This window comes from Humulus lupulus, chromosome 3, assembly GCF_963169125.1.
Source record: "Humulus lupulus chromosome 3, drHumLupu1.1, whole genome shotgun sequence".
NCBI lineage: Eukaryota > Viridiplantae > Streptophyta > Magnoliopsida > Rosales > Cannabaceae > Humulus > Humulus lupulus.
In genome coordinates, this window is record NC_084795.1 from 11,460,333 (window position 1) to 11,474,165 (window position 13,833).

Genomic DNA, 13,833 nt, shown 5'->3' on the forward strand with positions numbered 1-13,833 from the left:
CTCGCTATAAATGAATATTGCGGACCAAACTTTCCGGGTACGATCATACCAGCACTAATGCACCGGATCCCATCAGATCTCCGCAGTTAAGTGTGCTTGGGCGAGAGTAGTACTAGGATGGGTGACCTCCTGGGAAGTCCTCGTGTTTCTCCCCTGAAAACATCATTTTTTTTTCCCTTTAAAAATCCACTTACGGCTCAAAATTTTGTATTTTTTGTTTTAAATCTTTAAAAACTCATTTATTTCTTTTTCCTTGAGGGGTTAATACCGTGGTCACTAACAAGCAGCGAATAAGAAGTTCCTAGTTAATCCGGGGGAGAAAAGGGAGGACACACGCGCTCGCTATAAATGAATATTGCGGACCAAACATTCCGGGTGCGATCATACCAGCACTAATGCACCGGATCCCATCAGAACACCGCAGTTAAGCGTGCTTGGGCGAGAGTAGTACTAGGATGGGTGACCTCCTGGGAAGTCCTCGTGTTGCACCCCTGAAAACATAATTTTTTTTTTCCTTTAAAAATCCACTTACGGTTCAAAAGTTTGTATTTTTTGTTTTAAATCTTTAAAAACTCATTTATTTCGTTTTCCTTGAGGGGTTAATACCGTGGTCACTAATATGCAGCGAATAAGAAGTGCGTAGATAATCCGGGGGAGAAAAGGGAGGACACACGCACTCGCTATAAATAAATATTGCGGACCAAACATTCCGGGTGCGATCATACCAGCACTAATGCACCGGATCCCATCAGAACTCCGCAGTTAAGCGTGCTTGGGCGAGAGTAGTACTAGGATGGATGACCTCCTGGGAAGTCCTCGTGTTGCACCCCTGAAAACATCATTTTTTATTCCTTTAAAAATCCATTTACGGCTCAAAAGTATGTATTTTTTGTTTTAAATCTTTAAAAACACATTTATTTCGTTTTCCTTGAGGGGTTAATACCGTGGTCACTAACAAGCAGCGAATAAGAATTTCCTAGTTAATCCGGGGGAGAAAAGGGAGGACACACGCGCTTGCTATAAATGAATATTGCGGACCAAACATTCCGGGTGCGATCATACCAGCACTAATGCACCGGATCCCACCAGAACTCCGCAGTTAAGTGTTCTTGGGCGAGAGTAGTACTAGGATGGGTGACCTCCTGGGAAGTCCTCGTGTTGCACCCATGAAAACATCATTTTTTTTTCCTGTAAAAATCCACTTACGGCTCAAAAGTTTGTATTTTTTGTTTTAAATCTTTAAAAACTCATTTATTTTGTTTTCCTTGAGGGGTTAATACCGTGGTCACTAACAAGCAGCGAATAAGAAGTTCCTAGTTAATCCGGGGGAGAAAAGGGAGGACACACGCGCTCGCTATAAATGAATATTGCGGACCAAACATTCCGGGTGCGATCATACCAGAACTAATGCACCGGTTCCCACCAGAACTCCGCAGTTAAGCGTGCTTGGGCGAGAGTAGTACTAGGATGGGTGACCTCCTGGTAAGTCCTCGTGTTGCACCCCTGAAAACATCATTTTTTTTTTCCTTTAAAAATCCACTTACGCCTCAAAAGTTTGTATTTATTGTTTTAAATCTTTAAAAACTCATTTATTTCGTTTTCCTTGAGGGGTTAATACCGTGGCCACTAACAAGCAGCGAATAAGATGTTCCTAGTTAATCCGGGGGAGAAAAGGGAGGACACACGCGCTCGCTATAAATGTATATTGCGGACCAAACAAATCCGGGTGCGATCATACCAGCACTATTGCACCGGATCCCATCAGAACTCCGCAGTTAAGCGTGCTTGGGCGAGAGTAGTACTAGGATGGGTGACCTCCTGGGAAGTCCTCGTGTCGCACCCCTGAAAACATCATTTTTTTTTTCCTTTAAAAATCCACTTACGGCTCAAAAGTTTGTATTTTTTGTTTTAAATCTTTAAAAACTCATTTATTTCGTTTTCCTTGAGGGGTTAATACCGTGGTCACTAACAAGCTGCGAATAAGAAGTTCCTATTTAATCCGGGGGAGAAAAGGGAGGACACAAGCGCTCGCTATAAATGAATATTGCGGACCAAACATTCCGGGTGCGATCATACCAGAACTAATGCACCGGTTCCCACCAGAACTCCGCAGTTAAGCGTGCTTGGGCGAGAGTAGTACTAGGATGGGTGACCTCCTGGTAAGTCCTCGTGTTGCACCACTGAAAACATCATTTTTTTTTTCCTTTAAAAATCCACTTACGCCTCAAAAAGTTTGTATTTATTGTTTTAAATCTTTAAAAACTCATTTATTTCGTTTTCCTTGAGGGGTTAATACCGTGGCCACTAACAAGCAGCGAATAAGATGTTCCTAATTAATCCGGGGGAGAAAAGGGAGGACACACGCGCTCGCTATAAATGTATATTGCGGACCAAACAAATCCGGGTGCGATCATACCAGCACTATTGCACCGGATCCCATCAGAACTCCGCAGTTAAGCGTGCTTGGGCGAGAGTAGTACTAGGATGGGTGACCTCCTGGGAAGTCCTCGTGTCGCACCCCTGAAACCATCATTTTTTTTTTCCTTTAAAAATCCACTTACGGCTCAAAAGTTTGTATTTTTTGTTTTAAATCTTTCAAAACTCATTTATTTCGTTTTCCTTGAGGGGTTAATACCGTGGTCACTAACAAGCTGCGAATAAGAAGTTCCTATTTAATCCGGGGGAGAAAAGGGAGGACACAAGCGCTCGCTATAAATGAATATTGCGGACCAAACTTTCCGGGTGCGATCATACCAGCACTAATGCACCGGATCCCATCAGAACTCCGCAGTTAAGCGTGCTTGGGCGAGAGTAGTACTAGGATAGGTGACCTCCTGGGAAGTCCTCGTGTTGCACCCCTGAAAACATCATTTTTTTTTTTCCTTTAAAATTCCACTTACGGCTAAAAAGTTTGTATTTTTTGTTTTAAATCTTTAAAAACTCATTTATTTCGTTTTCCTTGAGGGGTTAATACCGTGGTCACTAACAAGCAGCGAATAAGAAGTTCCTAGTTAATCCGGGGGAGAAAAGGGAGGACACACGCGCTCGCTATAAATGAATATTGCGCACCAAACATTCCGGGTGCGATCATACCAGCACTAATGCACCGGATCCCATCAGAACTCCGCAGTTAAGCGTGCTCTGGCGAGAGTAGTACTAGGATGGGTGACCTCCTTGGAAGTCCTCGTGTTGCACCCCTGAAAACATCAATTTTTTTTTTCCCTTTAAAAATCCACTTACGGCTCAAAAGTTTGTATTTTTTGTTTTAAATATTTAAAAACTCATTTATTTCGTTTTCCTTGAGGGGTTAATACCGTGGTCACTAACAAGCAGCGAATAAGAAGTTTCTAGTTAATCCGGGGGAGAAAAGGAGGACACACGCGCTTGCTATAAATGAATATTGCGGACCAAACATTCCGGTTGCGATCATACCAGCACTAATGCACCGGATCCCATCAGAACTCTGCAGTTAAGCGTGCTTGGGCGAGAGTAGTACTAGGATGGGTGACCTCCTGGGAAGTCCTCGTGTTGCACCCCTGAAAACATCATTTTTTTTTTCTTTAAAAATCCACTTACGGCTCAAAAGATTGTATTTTTTGTTTTAAATCTTTAAAAACTCATTTATTTCGTTTTCCTTGAGGGGTTAATACCGTGGTCACTAACAAGCAGCGAATAAGAAGTGCCTAGATAATCTAAGGGAGAAAAGGGAGGACACACGCGCTCGCTATAAATGAATATTGCGGACCAAACATTCCGGGTGCGATCATACCTGAACTAATGCACCGGATCCCATCAGAACTCCGCAGTTAAGCGTGCTTGTGCGAGAGTAGTACTAGGATGGGTGAGCTCCTGGGAAGTCCTCGTGTTGCACCCCTGAAAACATAACTTTTTTTTTTCCTTTAAAAATCCACTTACGGCTCAAAAGTTTGTATTTTTTGTTTTAAATCTTTAAAAACTCATTTATTTCGTTTTCCTTGAGGGGTTAATACCGTGGTCACTAACAAGCTGCGAATAAGAAGTTCCTATTTAATCCGGGGGAGAAAAGGGAGGACACAAGCGCTCGCTATAAATGAATATTGCGGACCAAACTTTCCGGGTACGATCATACCAGCACTAATGCACCGGATCCCATCAGATCTCCGCAGTTAAGTGTGCTTGGGCGAGAGTAGTACTAGGATGGGTGACCTCCTGGGAAGTCCTCGTGTTTCTCCCCTGAAAACATCATTTTTTTTTCCCTTTAAAAATCCACTTACGGCTCAAAATTTTGTATTTTTTGTTTTAAATCTTTAAAAACTCATTTATTTCTTTTTCCTTGAGGGGTTAATACCGTGGTCACTAACAAGCAGCGAATAAGAAGTTCCTAGTTAATCCGGGGGAGAAAAGGGAGGACACACGCGCTCGCTATAAATGAATATTGCGGACCAAACATTCCGGGTGCGATCATACCAGCACTAATGCACCGGATCCCATCAGAACACCGCAGTTAAGCGTGCTTGGGCGAGAGTAGTACTAGGATGGGTGACCTCCTGGGAAGTCCTCGTGTTGCACCCCTGAAAACATAATTTTTTTTTTCCTTTAAAAATCCACTTACGGTTCAAAAGTTTGTATTTTTTGTTTTAAATCTTTAAAAACTCATTTATTTCGTTTTCCTTGAGGGGTTAATACCGTGGTCACTAATATGCAGCGAATAAGAAGTGCGTAGATAATCCGGGGGAGAAAAGGGAGGACACACGCACTCGCTATAAATAAATATTGCGGACCAAACATTCCGGGTGCGATCATACCAGCACTAATGCACCGGATCCCATCAGAACTCCGCAGTTAAGCGTGCTTGGGCGAGAGTAGTACTAGGATGGATGACCTCCTGGGAAGTCCTCGTGTTGCACCCCTGAAAACATCATTTTTTATTCCTTTAAAAATCCATTTACGGCTCAAAAGTATGTATTTTTTGTTTTAAATCTTTAAAAACACATTTATTTCGTTTTCCTTGAGGGGTTAATACCGTGGTCACTAACAAGCAGCGAATAAGAATTTCCTAGTTAATCCGGGGGAGAAAAGGGAGGACACACGCGCTTGCTATAAATGAATATTGCGGACCAAACATTCCGGGTGCGATCATACCAGCACTAATGCACCGGATCCCACCAGAACTCCGCAGTTAAGTGTTCTTGGGCGAGAGTAGTACTAGGATGGGTGACCTCCTGGGAAGTCCTCGTGTTGCACCCATGAAAACATCATTTTTTTTTCCTGTAAAAATCCACTTACGGCTCAAAAGTTTGTATTTTTTGTTTTAAATCTTTAAAAACTCATTTATTTTGTTTTCCTTGAGGGGTTAATACCGTGGTCACTAACAAGCAGCGAATAAGAAGTTCCTAGTTAATACGGGGGAGAAAAGGGAGGACACACGCGCTCGCTATAAATGAATATTGCGGACCAAACATTCCGGGTGCGATCATACCAGAACTAATGCACCGGTTCCCACCAGAACTCCGCAGTTAAGCGTGCTTGGGCGAGAGTAGTACTAGGATGGGTGACCTCCTGGTAAGTCCTCGTGTTGCACCCCTGAAAACATCATTTTTTTTTTCCTTTAAAAATCCACTTACGCCTCAAAAGTTTGTATTTATTGTTTTAAATCTTTAAAAACTCATTTATTTCGTTTTCCTTGAGGGGTTAATACCGTGGCCACTAACAAGCAGCGAATAAGATGTTCCTAGTTAATCCGGGGGAGAAAAGGGAGGACACACGCGCTCGCTATAAATGTATATTGCGGACCAAAGAAATCCGGGTGCGATCATACCAGCACTATTGCACCGGATCCCATCAGAACTCCGCAGTTAAGCGTGCTTGGGCGAGAGTAGTACTAGGATGGGTGACCTCCTGGGAAGTCCTCGTGTCGCACCCCTGAAAACATCATTTTTTTTTTTCCTTTAAAAATCCACTTACGGCTCAAAAGTTTGTATTTTTTGTTTTAAATCTTTAAAAACTCATTTATTTCGTTTTCCTTGAGGGGTTAATACCGTGGTCACTAACAAGCTGCGAATAAGAAGTTCCTATTTAATCCGGGGGAGAAAAGGGAGGACACAAGCGCTCGCTATAAATGAATATTGCGGACCAAACATTCCGGGTGCGATCATACCAGAACTAATGCACCGGTTCCCACCAGAACTCCGCAGTTAAGCGTGCTTGGGCGAGAGCAGTACTAGGATGGGTGACCTCCTGGTAAGTCCTCGTGTTGCACCCCTGAAAACATCATTTTTTTTTTCCTTTAAAAATCCACTTACGCCTCAAAAAGTTTGTATTTATTGTTTTAAATCTTTAAAAACTCATTTATTTCGTTTTCCTTGAGGGGTTAATACCGTGGCCACTAACAAGCAGCGAATAAGATGTTCCTAATTAATCCGGGGGAGAAAAGGGAGGACACACGCGCTCGCTATAAATGTATATTGCGGACCAAACAAATCCGGGTGCGATCATACCAGCACTATTGCACCGGATCCCATCAGAACTCCGCAGTTAAGCGTGCTTGGGCGAGAGTAGTACTAGGATGGGTGACCTCCTGGGAAGTCCTCGTGTCGCACCCCTGAAACCATCATTTTTTTTTTCCTTTAAAAATCCACTTACGGCTCAAAAGTTTGTATTTTTTGTTTTAAATCTTTCAATACTCATTTATTTCGTTTTCCTTGAGGGGTTAATACCGTGGTCACTAACAAGCTGCGAATAAGAAGTTCCTATTTAATCCGGGGGAGAAAAGGGAGGACACAAGCGCTCGCTATAAATGAATATTGCGGACCAAACTTTCCGGGTGCGATCATACCAGCACTAATGCACCGGATCCCATCAGAACTCCGCAGTTAAGCGTGCTTGGGCGAGAGTAGTACTAGGATAGGTGACCTCCTGGGAAGTCCTCGTGTTGCACCCCTGAAAACATCATTTTTTTTTTTCCTTTAAAATTCCACTTACGGCTAAAAAGTTTGTATTTTTTGTTTTAAATCTTTAAAAACTCATTTATTTCGTTTTCCTTGAGGGGTTAATACCGTGGTCACTAACAAGCAGCGAATAAGAAGTTCCTAGTTAATCCGGGGGAGAAAAGGGAGGACACACGCGCTCGCTATAAATGAATATTGCGGACCAAACATTCCGGGTGCGATCATACCAGCACTAATGCACCGGATCCCATCAGAACTCCGCAGTTAAGCGTGCTCTGGCGAGAGTAGTACTAGGATGGGTGACCTCCTGGTAAGTCCTCGTGTTGCACCCCTGAAAACATCATTTTTTTTTTTCCTTTAAAATTCCACTTACGGCTAAAAAGTTTGTATTTATTGTTTTAAATCTTTAAAAACTTATTTATTTCGTTTTCCTTGAGGGGTTAATACCGTGGCCACTAACAAGCAGCGAATAAGATGTTCCTAGTTAATCCGGGGGAGAAAAGGGAGGACACACGCGCTCGCTATAAATGTATATTGCGGACCAAACAAATCCGGGTGCGATCATACCAGCACTATTGCACCGGATCCCATCAGAACTCCGCAGTAAAGCGTGCTTGGGTGAGAGTAGTACTAGGATGGGTGACCTCCTGGGAAGTCCTCGTGTCGCACCCCTGAAAACATCATTTTTTTTTTCCTTTAAAAATCCATTTACGGCTCAAAAGTTTGTATTTTTTGTTTTAAATCTTTAAAAACTCATTTATTTCGTTTTCCTTGAGGGGTTAATACCGTGGTCACTAACAAGCTGCGAATAAGAAGTTCCTATTTAATCCGGGGGAGAAAAGGGAGGACACAAGCGCTCGCTATAAATGAATATTGCGGACCAAACTTTCCGGGTGCGATCATACCAGCACTAATGCACCGGATCCCATCAGAACTCCGCAGTTAAGTGTGCTTGGGCGAGAGTAGTACTAGGATGGGTGACCTCCTGGGAAGTCCTCGTGTTTCTCCCCTGAAAACATCATTTTTTTTCCCTTTAAAAATCCACTTACGGCTCAAAATTTTGTATTTTTTGTTTTAAATCTTTAAAAACTCATTTATTTTGTTTTCCTTGGGGGGTTAATACCGTGGTCACTAACAAGCAGCGAATAAGAAGTTCCTAGTTAATCCGGGGGAGAAAAGGGAGGACACACGCGCTCGCTATAAATGAATATTGCGGACCAAACATTCCGGGTGCGATCATACCAGCACTAATGCACCGGATCCCATCAGAACTCCGCAGTTAAGCGTGCTTGGGCGAGAGTAGTACTAGGATGGGTGACCTCCTGGGAAGTCCTCGTGTTGCACCCCTGAAAACATCATTTTTTATTCCTTTAAAAATCCATTTACGGCTCAAAAGTTTGTATTTTTTGTTTTAAATCTTTAAAAACTCATTTATTTCGTTTTCCTTGAGGGGTTAATACCGTGGCCACTAACAAGCAGCGAATAAGATGTTCCTAGTTAATCCGGGGGAGAAAAAAGAGGACACACGCGCTCGCTATAAATGTATATTGCGGACCAAACAAATCCGGGTGCGATCATACCAGCACTATTGCACCGGATCCCATCAGAACTCCGCAGTTAAGCGTGCTTGGGTGAAAGTAGTACTAGGATGGGTGACCTCCTGGGAAGTCCTCGTGTCGCACCCCTGAAAACATCATTTTTTTTTTCCTTTAAAAATCCATTTACGGCTCAAAAGTTTGTATTTTTTGTTTTAAATCTTTAAAAACTCATTTATTTCGTTTTCCTTGAGGGGTTAATACCGTGGTCACTAACAAGCTGCGAATAAGAAGTTCCTATTTAATCCGGGGGAGAAAAGGGAGGACACAAGCGCTCGCTATAAATGAATATTGCGGACCAAACTTTCCGGGTGCGATCATACCAGCACTAATGCACCGGATCCCATCAGAACTCCGCAGTTAAGTGTGCTTGGGCGAGAGTAGTACTAGGATGGGTGACCTCCTGGGAAGTCCTCGTGTTTCTCCCCTGAAAACATCATTTTTTTTCCCTTTAAAAATCCACTTACGGCTCAAAATTTTGTATTTTTTGTTTTAAATCTTTAAAAACTCATTTATTTTGTTTTCCTTGGGGGGTTAATACCGTGGTCACTAACAAGCAGCGAATAAGAAGTTCCTAGTTAATCCGGGGGAGAAAAGGGAGGACACACGCGCTCGCTATAAATGAATATTGCGGACCAAACATTCCGGGTGCGATCATACCAGCACTAATGCACCGGATCCCATCAGAACTCCGCAGTTAAGCGTGCTTGGGCGAGAGTAGTACTAGGATGGGTGACCTCCTGGGAAGTCCTCGTGTTGCACCCCTGAAAACATCATTTTTTATTCCTTTAAAAATCCATTTACGGCTCAAAAGTTTGTATTTTTTGTTTTAAATCTTTAAAAACACATTTATTTCGTTTTCCTTGGGGGTTAATACCGTGGTCACTAACAAGCAGCGAATAAGAAGTTCCTAGTTAATCCGGGGAAGAAAAGGGAGGACACACGCGCTTGCTATAAATGAATATTGCGGACCAAACATTCCGGGTGCGATCATACCAGCACTAATGCACCGGATCCCACCAGAACTCCGCAGTTAAGCGTTCTTGGGCGAGAGTAGTACTAGGATGGGTGACCTCCTGGGAAGTCCTCGTGTTGCACCCATGAAAACATCATTTTTTTTTTCCTGTAAAAATCCACTTACGGCTCAAAAGTTTGTATTTTTTGTTTTAAATCTTTAAAAACTCATTTATTTTGTTTTCCTTGAGGGGTTAATACCGTGGTCACTAACAAGCAGCGAATAAGAAGTTCCTAGTTAATCCGGGGGAGAAAAGGGAGGACACAAGCGCTCGCTATAAATGAATATTGCGGACCAAATTTTCCGGGTGCGATCATACCAGCACTAATGCACCGGATCCCATCAGAACTCCGCAGTTAAGTGTGCTTGGGCGAGATTAGTACTAGGTTGGGTGACCTCCTGGGAAGTCCTCGTGTTTCTCCCCTGAAAACATCATTTTTTTTTCCCTTTAAAAATCCACTTACGGCTCAAAATTTTGTATTTTTTGTTTTAAATCTTTAAAAACTCATTTATTTTGTTTTCCTTGGGGGGTTAATACCGTGGTCACTAACAAGCAGCGAATAAGAAGTTCCTAGTTAATCCGGGGGAGAAAAGGGAGGACACACTCCCTCGCTATAAATGAATATTGCGGACCAAACATTCCGGGTGCGATCATACCAGCACTAATGCACCGGATCCCATCAGAACTCCGCAGTTAAGCGTGCTTGGGCGAGAGTAGTACTAGGATGGGTGACCTCCTGGGAAGTCCTCGTGTTGCACCCCTGAAAACATAATTTTTTTTTTCCTTCAAAAATCCACTTACGGCTCAAAAGTTTGTATTTTTTGTTTTAAATCTTTAAAAACTCATTTATTTCGTTTTCCTTGAGGGGTTAATACCGTGGTCACTAACAAGCAGCGAATAAGAAGTGCCTAGATAATCCGTGCGAGAAAAGGGAGGACACACGCACTCGCTATAAATAAATATTGCGGACCAAACATTCCGGGTGCGATCATACCAGCACTAATGCACCGGATCCCATTAGAACTCCGCAGTTAAGCGTGCTTGGGAGAGAGTAGTACTAGGATGGGTGACCTCCTGGTAAGTCCTCGTGTTGCACCCCTGAAAACATCATTTTTTTTTACCTTTAAAAATCCACTTACGGCTCAAAAGTTTGTATTTATTGTTTTAAATCTTTAAAAACTCATTTATTTCGTTTTCCTTGAGGGGTTAATACCGTGGTCACTAACAAGCAGCGAATAAGAAGTTCCTAGTTAATCCGGGGGAGAAAAGGGAGGAAACACGCGCTCGCTATAAATGTATATTGCGGACCAAACAAATCTTTGTGCGATCATACCAGCACTATTGCACCGGATCCCATCAGAACTCCGCAGTTAAGCGTGCTTGGGCGAGAGTAGTACTAGGATAGGTGACCTCCTGGGAAGTCCTCGTGTTGCACCCCTGAAAACATCATTTTTTTTTCCTTTACAAATCCACTTACAGCTCAAAAGTGTGTATTTTTTGTTTTAAATCTTTAAAAACTCATTTATTTCGTTTTCCTTGAGGGGTTAATACCGTGGTCACTAAAAAGCAGCGAATAAGAAGTTCCTAGTTAATCCGGGGGAGAAAAGGGAGGACACACGCGCTCGCTATAAATGAATATTGCGGACCAAACATTCCGGGTGCGATCATACCAGCACTAATGCACCGGATCCCATCAGAACTCCGCAGTTAAGCGTGCTTGGGCGAGAGTAGTACTAGGATGGGTGACCTTTTGGGAAGTCCTTGTGTTGCACCCCTGAAAACATCATTTTTTTTTCCTTTAAAAATCCACTTACGGCTCAAAAGTTTGTATTTTTTGTTTTAAATCTTTAAAATCTCATTTATTTCGTATTCCTTGAGGGGTTAATACCGTGGTCACTAACAAGCAGCGAATAAGAAGTTCCTAGTTAATCCGGGGGAGAAAAGGAGGACACACGCGCTCGCTATAAATGAATATTGCGGACCAAACATTCCGGTTGCGATCATACCAGCACTAATGCACCGGATCCCATGAGAACTCCGCAGTTAAGCGTGCTTGGGCGAGAGTAGTACTAGGATGGGTGACCTCCTGGGAAGTCCTAGTGTTGCACCCCTGAAAACATCATTTTTTTTTTCCTTTAAAAATCCACTTACGGCTCAAAAGTTTGTATTTTTTGTTTGAAATCTTTAAAAACTCATTTACTTCGTTTTCCTTGAGGGGTTAATACCGTAGTCACTAACAAGCAGCGAATAAGAAGTTCCTAGTTATTCCGGGGGAGAAAAGGAGGACACACGCGCTCGCTATAAATGAATATTGAGGACCAAACATTCCGGGTGCGATCATACCAGCACTAATGCACCGGATCCCATCAGTACTCTGCAGTTAAGCGTTCTTGGGAGAGAGTAGCACTAGGATGGGTGACCTCCTGGGAAGTCCTCGTGTTGCACCCCTGAAAACATCAAATTTTTTTTTTTCACGATAAAAATCCACTTACGGGTCAAAAGTTTGTATTTTTTGTTTTAAATCTTTAAAAACTCATTTATTTCGTTTTCCTTGAGGGGTTAATACCGTGGTCACTAACAAGCAGCGAATAAGAAGTTCCTAGTTAATCCGGGGGAGAAAAGGGAGGACACACGCGCTCGCTATAAATGAATATTGCGGACCAAACATTCCAGGTGCGATCTTACCTGAACTAATGCACCGGATCCCATCAGAACTCCGCAGTTAAGCGTGCTTGTGCGAGAGTAGTAATAGGATAGGTGACCTCCTGGGAAGTCCTCCTGTTGCTCCCCTGAAAACATCAATTTTTTTTTTCCTTTAAAAATCCATTTACGGCTCAAAAGTTTGTATTTTTTGTTTTAAATCTTTAAAAACTCATTTATTTCGTTTTCCTTGAGGGGTTAATACCGTGGTCACTAACAAGCAGCGAATAAGAAGTGCCTAGATAATCCGAGGGAGAAAAGGGAGGACACACGCGCTCGCTATAAATGAATATTGCGGACCAAACATTCCAGGTGCGATCATACCTGAACTAATGCACCGGATCCCATCAGAACTCCGCAGTTAAGCGTGCTTGTGCGAGAGTAGTACTAGGATGGGTGACCTCCTGGCAAGTCCTCGTGTTGTACCCCTGAAAATATAACTTTTTTTTTTCCTTTAAAAATCCACTTACGGCTCAAAAGTTTGTATTTTTTGTTTCAAATCTTTACAAACTCATTTATTTCGTTTTCCTTGAGGGGTTAATACCATGGTCACTAACAAGCAGCGAATAAGAAGTTCCTATTTAATCCGGGGGAGAAAAGGGAGGACACAAGCGGTCTCTATAAATGAATATTGCGGACCAAACTTTCTGGGTGCGATCATACCAGCACTAATGCACCGGATCCCATCAGAACTCCGCAGTTAAGCGTGCTTGGGCGAGAGTAGTACTAGGATGGGTGACCTCCTGGGAAGTCCTCGTGTTGCTCCCATGAAAACATCATTTTTTTTTTCCGGTAAAAATCCACTTACGGCTCAAAAGTTTGTATTTTTTTTTTAAAATCTTTAAAAACTCATATATTTTGTTTTCCTTGAGAGGTTAATACCGTGGTCAGTAACAAGCAGCGAATAATAAGTTCCTAGTTAATCCGGGGGAGAAAAGTGAGGACACACGCTCTCGCTATAAATGAATATTGCGGACCAAACATTCCGGGTGCGATCATACCAGCACTAATGCACCAGATCCCATCAGAACTCCGCAGTTAAGCGTGTTTGGGCGAGAGTAGTACTAGGATGGGTGACCTCCTGGGAAGTCCTCGTGTTGCACCCCTGAAAACATCATTTTTTTTTTCCTTTAAAAATCCACTTACGGCTCAAAAGTTTGTATTTTTTGTTTGAAATCTTTAAAAACTCATTTACTTCGTTTTCCTTGAGGGGTTAATACCGTAGTCACTAACAAGCAGCGAATAAGAAGTTCCTAGTTATTCCGGGGGAGAAAAGGAGGACACACGCGCTCGCTATAAATGAATATTGAGGACCAAACATTCCGGGTGCGATCATACCAGCACTAATGCACCGGATCCCATCAGTACTCTGCAGTTAAGCGTTCTTGGGAGAGAGTAGCACTAGGATGGGTGACCTCCTGGGAAGTCCTCGTGTTGCACCCCTGAAAACATCAAATTTTTTTTTTTCACGATAAAAATCCACTTACGGGTCAAAAGTTTGTATTTTTTGTTTTAAATCTTTAAAAACTCATTTATTTCGTTTTCCTTGAGGGGTTAATACCGTGGTCACTAACAAGCAGCGAATAAGAAGTTCCT

General features: G+C 42.6%; 40 non-coding genes and 1 pseudogene across 40 annotated transcripts; all 41 read left to right on the plus strand.

The window, feature by feature from the left end:
- The first annotated feature begins 35 nt into the window (after positions 1–35).
- On the plus strand, positions 36–154 carry LOC133827398 (5S ribosomal RNA). Its single transcript, XR_009890091.1, has one exon. It is a non-coding gene; the product is annotated as a 5S ribosomal RNA (ribosomal RNA).
- A 219-nt stretch (positions 155–373) lies between these two features.
- Positions 374–492, plus strand: LOC133826671 (5S ribosomal RNA). The gene has a single exon (XR_009889383.1). It is a non-coding gene; the product is annotated as a 5S ribosomal RNA (ribosomal RNA).
- A 219-nt stretch (positions 493–711) lies between these two features.
- On the plus strand, positions 712–830 carry LOC133826356 (5S ribosomal RNA). The gene has a single exon (XR_009889079.1). It is a non-coding gene; the product is annotated as a 5S ribosomal RNA (ribosomal RNA).
- A 218-nt stretch (positions 831–1,048) lies between these two features.
- LOC133827170 (5S ribosomal RNA) lies at positions 1,049–1,167 on the plus strand. The gene has a single exon (XR_009889869.1). It is a non-coding gene; the product is annotated as a 5S ribosomal RNA (ribosomal RNA).
- Positions 1,168–1,385: 218 nt separating this feature from the next.
- Positions 1,386–1,504, plus strand: LOC133827441 (5S ribosomal RNA). Its single transcript, XR_009890132.1, has one exon. It is a non-coding gene; the product is annotated as a 5S ribosomal RNA (ribosomal RNA).
- Positions 1,505–1,724: 220 nt separating this feature from the next.
- On the plus strand, positions 1,725–1,843 carry LOC133826096 (5S ribosomal RNA). Its single transcript, XR_009888830.1, has one exon. It is a non-coding gene; the product is annotated as a 5S ribosomal RNA (ribosomal RNA).
- A 219-nt stretch (positions 1,844–2,062) lies between these two features.
- On the plus strand, positions 2,063–2,181 carry LOC133827489 (5S ribosomal RNA). The gene has a single exon (XR_009890178.1). It is a non-coding gene; the product is annotated as a 5S ribosomal RNA (ribosomal RNA).
- A 221-nt stretch (positions 2,182–2,402) lies between these two features.
- Positions 2,403–2,521, plus strand: LOC133826097 (5S ribosomal RNA). The gene has a single exon (XR_009888831.1). It is a non-coding gene; the product is annotated as a 5S ribosomal RNA (ribosomal RNA).
- Positions 2,522–2,740: 219 nt separating this feature from the next.
- Positions 2,741–2,859, plus strand: LOC133826498 (5S ribosomal RNA). Its single transcript, XR_009889214.1, has one exon. It is a non-coding gene; the product is annotated as a 5S ribosomal RNA (ribosomal RNA).
- A 220-nt stretch (positions 2,860–3,079) lies between these two features.
- LOC133827020 (5S ribosomal RNA) lies at positions 3,080–3,198 on the plus strand. Its single transcript, XR_009889724.1, has one exon. It is a non-coding gene; the product is annotated as a 5S ribosomal RNA (ribosomal RNA).
- Positions 3,199–3,418: 220 nt separating this feature from the next.
- LOC133826660 (5S ribosomal RNA) lies at positions 3,419–3,537 on the plus strand. The gene has a single exon (XR_009889373.1). It is a non-coding gene; the product is annotated as a 5S ribosomal RNA (ribosomal RNA).
- A 218-nt stretch (positions 3,538–3,755) lies between these two features.
- On the plus strand, positions 3,756–3,874 carry LOC133827397 (5S ribosomal RNA). Its single transcript, XR_009890090.1, has one exon. It is a non-coding gene; the product is annotated as a 5S ribosomal RNA (ribosomal RNA).
- Positions 3,875–4,094: 220 nt separating this feature from the next.
- LOC133827399 (5S ribosomal RNA) lies at positions 4,095–4,213 on the plus strand. The gene has a single exon (XR_009890092.1). It is a non-coding gene; the product is annotated as a 5S ribosomal RNA (ribosomal RNA).
- Positions 4,214–4,432: 219 nt separating this feature from the next.
- LOC133826672 (5S ribosomal RNA) lies at positions 4,433–4,551 on the plus strand. The gene has a single exon (XR_009889384.1). It is a non-coding gene; the product is annotated as a 5S ribosomal RNA (ribosomal RNA).
- Positions 4,552–4,770: 219 nt separating this feature from the next.
- On the plus strand, positions 4,771–4,889 carry LOC133826357 (5S ribosomal RNA). The gene has a single exon (XR_009889080.1). It is a non-coding gene; the product is annotated as a 5S ribosomal RNA (ribosomal RNA).
- A 218-nt stretch (positions 4,890–5,107) lies between these two features.
- LOC133827171 (5S ribosomal RNA) lies at positions 5,108–5,226 on the plus strand. The gene has a single exon (XR_009889870.1). It is a non-coding gene; the product is annotated as a 5S ribosomal RNA (ribosomal RNA).
- A 218-nt stretch (positions 5,227–5,444) lies between these two features.
- LOC133827442 (5S ribosomal RNA) lies at positions 5,445–5,563 on the plus strand. Its single transcript, XR_009890133.1, has one exon. It is a non-coding gene; the product is annotated as a 5S ribosomal RNA (ribosomal RNA).
- Positions 5,564–5,783: 220 nt separating this feature from the next.
- On the plus strand, positions 5,784–5,902 carry LOC133826098 (5S ribosomal RNA). The gene has a single exon (XR_009888832.1). It is a non-coding gene; the product is annotated as a 5S ribosomal RNA (ribosomal RNA).
- Positions 5,903–6,122: 220 nt separating this feature from the next.
- On the plus strand, positions 6,123–6,241 carry LOC133827469 (5S ribosomal RNA). Its single transcript, XR_009890159.1, has one exon. It is a non-coding gene; the product is annotated as a 5S ribosomal RNA (ribosomal RNA).
- A 221-nt stretch (positions 6,242–6,462) lies between these two features.
- LOC133826099 (5S ribosomal RNA) lies at positions 6,463–6,581 on the plus strand. The gene has a single exon (XR_009888833.1). It is a non-coding gene; the product is annotated as a 5S ribosomal RNA (ribosomal RNA).
- Positions 6,582–6,800: 219 nt separating this feature from the next.
- LOC133826499 (5S ribosomal RNA) lies at positions 6,801–6,919 on the plus strand. The gene has a single exon (XR_009889215.1). It is a non-coding gene; the product is annotated as a 5S ribosomal RNA (ribosomal RNA).
- A 220-nt stretch (positions 6,920–7,139) lies between these two features.
- On the plus strand, positions 7,140–7,258 carry LOC133827242 (5S ribosomal RNA). The gene has a single exon (XR_009889938.1). It is a non-coding gene; the product is annotated as a 5S ribosomal RNA (ribosomal RNA).
- Positions 7,259–7,479: 221 nt separating this feature from the next.
- LOC133826782 (5S ribosomal RNA) lies at positions 7,480–7,598 on the plus strand. Its single transcript, XR_009889492.1, has one exon. It is a non-coding gene; the product is annotated as a 5S ribosomal RNA (ribosomal RNA).
- A 219-nt stretch (positions 7,599–7,817) lies between these two features.
- LOC133827106 (5S ribosomal RNA) lies at positions 7,818–7,936 on the plus strand. The gene has a single exon (XR_009889806.1). It is a non-coding gene; the product is annotated as a 5S ribosomal RNA (ribosomal RNA).
- A 218-nt stretch (positions 7,937–8,154) lies between these two features.
- Positions 8,155–8,273, plus strand: LOC133826046 (5S ribosomal RNA). The gene has a single exon (XR_009888783.1). It is a non-coding gene; the product is annotated as a 5S ribosomal RNA (ribosomal RNA).
- A 219-nt stretch (positions 8,274–8,492) lies between these two features.
- On the plus strand, positions 8,493–8,611 carry LOC133826895 (5S ribosomal RNA). The gene has a single exon (XR_009889601.1). It is a non-coding gene; the product is annotated as a 5S ribosomal RNA (ribosomal RNA).
- A 219-nt stretch (positions 8,612–8,830) lies between these two features.
- On the plus strand, positions 8,831–8,949 carry LOC133827107 (5S ribosomal RNA). Its single transcript, XR_009889807.1, has one exon. It is a non-coding gene; the product is annotated as a 5S ribosomal RNA (ribosomal RNA).
- Positions 8,950–9,167: 218 nt separating this feature from the next.
- LOC133826047 (5S ribosomal RNA) lies at positions 9,168–9,286 on the plus strand. The gene has a single exon (XR_009888784.1). It is a non-coding gene; the product is annotated as a 5S ribosomal RNA (ribosomal RNA).
- Positions 9,287–9,503: 217 nt separating this feature from the next.
- Positions 9,504–9,622, plus strand: LOC133827009 (5S ribosomal RNA). Its single transcript, XR_009889713.1, has one exon. It is a non-coding gene; the product is annotated as a 5S ribosomal RNA (ribosomal RNA).
- A 219-nt stretch (positions 9,623–9,841) lies between these two features.
- Positions 9,842–9,960, plus strand: LOC133827250 (5S ribosomal RNA). The gene has a single exon (XR_009889946.1). It is a non-coding gene; the product is annotated as a 5S ribosomal RNA (ribosomal RNA).
- Positions 9,961–10,179: 219 nt separating this feature from the next.
- LOC133826049 (5S ribosomal RNA) lies at positions 10,180–10,298 on the plus strand. Its single transcript, XR_009888785.1, has one exon. It is a non-coding gene; the product is annotated as a 5S ribosomal RNA (ribosomal RNA).
- Positions 10,299–10,517: 219 nt separating this feature from the next.
- LOC133827258 (5S ribosomal RNA) lies at positions 10,518–10,636 on the plus strand. Its single transcript, XR_009889954.1, has one exon. It is a non-coding gene; the product is annotated as a 5S ribosomal RNA (ribosomal RNA).
- A 220-nt stretch (positions 10,637–10,856) lies between these two features.
- Positions 10,857–10,975, plus strand: LOC133827119 (5S ribosomal RNA). Its single transcript, XR_009889819.1, has one exon. It is a non-coding gene; the product is annotated as a 5S ribosomal RNA (ribosomal RNA).
- Positions 10,976–11,193: 218 nt separating this feature from the next.
- LOC133826459 (5S ribosomal RNA) lies at positions 11,194–11,312 on the plus strand. Its single transcript, XR_009889177.1, has one exon. It is a non-coding gene; the product is annotated as a 5S ribosomal RNA (ribosomal RNA).
- A 217-nt stretch (positions 11,313–11,529) lies between these two features.
- On the plus strand, positions 11,530–11,648 carry LOC133827007 (5S ribosomal RNA). The gene has a single exon (XR_009889711.1). It is a non-coding gene; the product is annotated as a 5S ribosomal RNA (ribosomal RNA).
- A 218-nt stretch (positions 11,649–11,866) lies between these two features.
- On the plus strand, positions 11,867–11,985 carry LOC133827502 (5S ribosomal RNA). Its single transcript, XR_009890192.1, has one exon. It is a non-coding gene; the product is annotated as a 5S ribosomal RNA (ribosomal RNA).
- Positions 11,986–12,208: 223 nt separating this feature from the next.
- Positions 12,209–12,327, plus strand: LOC133827608 (5S ribosomal RNA; annotated as a pseudogene).
- A 220-nt stretch (positions 12,328–12,547) lies between these two features.
- LOC133827499 (5S ribosomal RNA) lies at positions 12,548–12,666 on the plus strand. Its single transcript, XR_009890189.1, has one exon. It is a non-coding gene; the product is annotated as a 5S ribosomal RNA (ribosomal RNA).
- Positions 12,667–12,886: 220 nt separating this feature from the next.
- Positions 12,887–13,005, plus strand: LOC133826526 (5S ribosomal RNA). Its single transcript, XR_009889243.1, has one exon. It is a non-coding gene; the product is annotated as a 5S ribosomal RNA (ribosomal RNA).
- A 219-nt stretch (positions 13,006–13,224) lies between these two features.
- On the plus strand, positions 13,225–13,343 carry LOC133826702 (5S ribosomal RNA). The gene has a single exon (XR_009889414.1). It is a non-coding gene; the product is annotated as a 5S ribosomal RNA (ribosomal RNA).
- Positions 13,344–13,561: 218 nt separating this feature from the next.
- Positions 13,562–13,680, plus strand: LOC133827503 (5S ribosomal RNA). Its single transcript, XR_009890193.1, has one exon. It is a non-coding gene; the product is annotated as a 5S ribosomal RNA (ribosomal RNA).
- The last annotated feature ends 153 nt before the right edge of the window (positions 13,681–13,833 follow it).